The sequence below is a fragment of the Urocitellus parryii genome, chromosome 7 (assembly GCF_045843805.1).
Source record: "Urocitellus parryii isolate mUroPar1 chromosome 7, mUroPar1.hap1, whole genome shotgun sequence".
NCBI classification, from domain to species: Eukaryota; Metazoa; Chordata; class Mammalia; order Rodentia; family Sciuridae; genus Urocitellus; species Urocitellus parryii.
In genome coordinates, this window is record NC_135537.1 from 94,189,542 (window position 1) to 94,194,380 (window position 4,839).

Below are 4,839 nucleotides of genomic sequence, written 5' to 3' on the forward strand. Positions count from 1 at the left end.
AACAAATGGAAAGTGACAGCCACTTAGCCATTTTAGATACTAAGTCTGTGTCAAGCAAGCCACAGTAAGTCCTGGTGCTGACACCTAGTAGTTACAGGATTTAAAGCTCCGGTATTGGGTACAACACTCATGCTTCCACCACAAATACCAGAAACAAGGAGGGAAGAGATAGGAGAGAATGGAGAGGTTGTCTAAGACTCCGGTATGGAAAAATACTTTTATAATTATACCAACTTCCTTAAATTCATCTTTTTATGACCCAGATACCAGCTGCATTGCATCTTCAGAGTTTCATGAAAGACCTCACTAGAATAAAATTTAATTTTGGCTTAAGTTAGGTTAAATGTGACTTTGGTCTTTGCAATCCAAAGATTCCTTACTAACAGTGTGTATCATTCCTTTAAACATGATTTTTTTTGTTACCTTAGAAATTTTAACTTTTCCCTTAGTAATAACCCAGGTAATACTGCTAACCATTAAAAAACTCAATCTATTTTGTAAAAATATCCCTATAAATCATACACATGGTTAGAAAATGAATGATTCACCTTTTCACTCTTCAACACTGTGTAAGATCTACAAGGAAGTTTTTACAAAATAGATTTGAGTTTTTAAATGGTTTGTAATATCAAAATCAGCATAATAATAATTGCAGCATAATTGGCAAAATTACTCCAATAATGCATTTTATAAGCTTTTCTATGTTCCCACTTGTACTGTTTCCTGAAATCCTAAATCTTTAATTATAAATGACTTGAATTATAATCTACCTTTTTGCATGGAGAAAGAAATGACATGTGACTCCTTTTGTTGGCCAAACTTACATGAATCTAAAACATAACAATTGGAATAAAATACATAAAAGCAGGTTTACAATGTAACAAAAAATGTAACAGTAAATCATAGAAACAGGTGCACCTCAATTACACCTAAATAAACATTGCATAATCTATTTCTCAACATAAATTTAAGTCTTGAATAGCTTACTGCAGTGACAGAAAGAAAAGCCCAGGAAACAGTTTTGACATAACATGAGCTAGCTTCAAGAAAGATCACACTGGATTACAGAAACCCAGAAGTAACATAAAGAGTATGTCTGGCCCAGACTTCTGCTTTCAAATAGTTAAGATATCATCAGTCTTTATTTTATATGAATTATTGTGATCTAAAAATATAAAATGCTTTGATTAAGGTCTTTCTGTGGTTAAAATCTTACTATCTTTCAAAAGTGAAATCATAACAAGAACTTATTATTTCTCTATTCATTCAATTAATTTTGTAACATAATTATATAGTGAATACTTAGTATATGGCAATCACTGGGCTATTTGGATGGATGAATGGTGAATGGGTCAGTCAGGATACTGGGCCTCATAATTTTTACTTAAAAATTATATTCTACATATATTATTTTACAACAATGTTCCTAATTTCTTTATTTAGCTATGATTAATAGGTTCTTGAATAATTTAATCAATAGATTATAACTTATTGTTATTATTACTTATTTGAATGTCTTAATTCTCACAGATTTATCCAGTGGTAACCTATTAAAATTAGTTTCTTGTTTTCTTGGTTTTGTTCTCATTGGTTAAGACTGTTCTTACTTTCAGGCATAGCATGTTGTTCAAAATTATTCTGAATATTTCCAGGCACAGTTCTGGAATGAGCCACTTCTCAAAGGATTCTTGATTCTTTTTATTTTTTTGTATTTTTATTTTTTTTTTCATCTTTAAGGTGTGCACTTTTATTGAACTGGTCTCAAGTCAGTGTACAGGTAAGCCCTGGCTGCCTCCACACCTTAGCCCACTCCCAGGGAGACCAAAAGCCTTCATACATCTCAAGTTGGGGGACAAAAAGGGGGGCCACGATGGCTGACCATTCAAAATAAAACAAAATAAAAAAGTATTAAGGCGAAGATTAAAAAAATTTGCATTACATAATTTACACAAAAGCAATGCTGTCACCTCCCCTGTATAGACTCGGGTGAGGACTGGGCCATCCTCCAGGAGGAGTGGGGCGGCTTTTGGGAGGGCGAGGGACTTCCTGTAACAATGCATCTCACTATATTTGGAATGACTATTAAAAAAAAGAACAATGTACAATCAAAGTCCTCGGCCATATTGTAGAACTTTGGGGATGCTCGCTCCAACCGACTGCTGTCACCTTCACCGTTCCAGTTTTTAAATCCTGAGTCAAAAGCGCCAAAACAAAAAACAAAAACAAAAAGGAAAAAAAAAACAAAGCCATGCCAATCTCATCTCTTTTTCTGCGCAAAGTTAGGTTTTGTCAAGAAAGGGTGTAACGCAGCTAAGTAACAGTCCGCCTAGAAGCATTTACGGTGGACAATGGAGGGGCCAGATTCGTCGTACTCCTGCTTGCTGATCCACATCTGCTGGAAGGTGGACAGAGAGGCCAGGATGGAGCCGCCAATCCACACAGAGTACTTGCGCTCAGGGGGAGCGATGATCTTGATCTTCATTGTGCTGGGTGCCAGGGCTGTGATCTCCTTCTGCATCCTGTCAGCAATGCCTGGGTACATGGTGGTGCCACCAGACAGCACTGTGTTGGCATAGAGGTCCTTGCGAATGTCAACGTCACACTTCATGATGGAATTGAAAGTAGTTTCATGGATGCCACAGGATTCCATGCCCAGGAAAGAAGGCTGGAAGAGTGCCTCAGGGCAGCGGAATCGCTCATTGCCAATGGTGATCACCTGACCATCAGGCAGCTCGTAGCTCTTCTCCAGGGAGGAGCTAGAGGCTGCAGTGGCCATCTCCTGCTCGAAGTCCAGGGCAACGTAGCACAGCTTCTCCTTGATGTCACGCACGATTTCCCGCTCGGCTGTGGTGGTGAAGCTGTAGCCACGCTCAGTCAGGATCTTCATGAGGTAGTCTGTCAGGTCCCGGCCAGCCAGGTCCAGACGCAGGATGGCGTGGGGAAGGGCATACCCCTCGTAGATGGGCACTGTGTGGGTGACCCCATCACCGGAGTCCATCACAATGCCAGTGGTACGGCCAGAGGCATACAGGGACAGCACAGCCTGGATGGCCACATACATGGCTGGGGTGTTGAAGGTCTCAAACATGATCTGGGTCATCTTCTCACGGTTGGCCTTGGGGTTCAGGGGAGCCTCGGTCAGCAGCACAGGGTGCTCCTCCGGAGCCACACGCAGCTCGTTGTAGAAGGTGTGGTGCCAAATCTTCTCCATGTCGTCCCAGTTGGTGACGATGTCATGCTCAATGGGGTACTTCAGGGTCAGGATGCCTCTCTTGCTCTGGGCCTCGTCACCCACATAGGAATCCTTCTGACCCATGCCCACCATCACACCCTGGTGCCGCGGGCGCCCCACGATGGAGGGGAAGACGGCCCGGGGAGCATCGTCGCCCGCGAAGCCGGCCTTGCACATGCCGGAGCCGTTGTCAACGACGAGCGCAGCGATATCGTCATCCATGGCGAGCTGGGTGGCGGGTGTGGATTGGCGGCGGTGGAGCGGCGAGGAGACTGTACTCGCAGGATGGACGCGGTCTCGGCCTCTTGATTCTTTTTAGTGATGAATAGGATATTAGGATGCAAGATCTTGAGGATGATAAGTATACTCTTTGGTAGGTGTACTTAGAAGGACCCAACATAACATCTGTGGTATAGATATCAAATGCATAACATGAATCTAACCATGAATAAGCATCAGGTAAGCCAAAATTGAGAGACATTCACAAAATAAATAGCTTATTTTCTACACAAATATTAGTGAAAGGAAATGAATGACTGAGGGATAAATAAATTTAGTACATGATTCTGTTACAGAAAAAAAATACATAAATATTCTAAGTGTGATTGTGATAAGAGCTAACCTGGAATGATAGAAGATGCAGTTTTCCAATGATACTAAAATGGAAGAGAAGAAAAAAAAATGAAAATTATTTACTATATGGAATTCCCTCACAGTTTGGTTTAACATGCTGCATACCAGTTTTAAATGAAGAAGAGACAAGTTTAATTTATACTCTTATCAAATACTACCTCCTCAGTTATGCATAAGTCCCTTAATGACACACTCTCACTTATTGTGAATAAGACACTCTGTACACATAGAGAACTTTACAAATAATAGTCACTGTTTGTCCTATATTAGTATAATTTTTAATCTTTCTATAGCTTTGGCTTAATTCTGATATCATGGGGCCACGGTTGACAGAGTTACCCAAATTAACTCCTCCTCTCCCAAAGTGACTATAAATTATCTTCCTCATGACTTTTTGTTTCATAAAGCATACATTATTTGTTGTATGTCATGATATAAGCTGTAAGCATCTTGAGGGCAGAGAGTCATAATCTTCATACCATCACAGAACAAATCACAACACTGGAACAAAAGAATGATTCAGGAATGTTTGCAGATGGAATGATTATCATGGATATCTAGGAAAGACCACTGGACTCTATTTTCATATTCTTCACTGTGCTCTCTTGGGAAAAGTCACATACTGCTCTGGTTTTTGCTTTCTTGGCTGTAAAACTATGATAACAGCATCTGTCTTCAATGCCTCCTGTGAGTTAATGAACACCGAGCTTTTGGATGTGCTTAACACGTGCCACGCTTATTGGTTTTCTAGGGCTGTTGTAACAAATTATCCCCAACTTGGTGGCTTAAGATGACAATGAATTAGTATTAATTCTGTCACAGTTCTGAAGTCCAGAAGTTCAAATTCAAGATGTTGGCAGTTTTAGAAACTTCTGACTTAGAATTGGTTCCCTCCTAACTTTTGGCAGCTTAAAGAACCCTCGGTGCTCTTTGACTTGATGATTTATCACTCCAATCTCTATTTTCACCACATG

General features: G+C 40.3%; 1 pseudogene; it reads right to left on the reverse strand.

Moving 5' to 3' along the window:
- Window positions 1-2,279: 2,279 nt before the first annotated feature.
- Window positions 2,280-3,529, reverse strand: LOC144255715 (actin, cytoplasmic 1 pseudogene; annotated as a pseudogene).
- Between the last annotated feature and the right edge of the window lie 1,310 nt (window positions 3,530-4,839).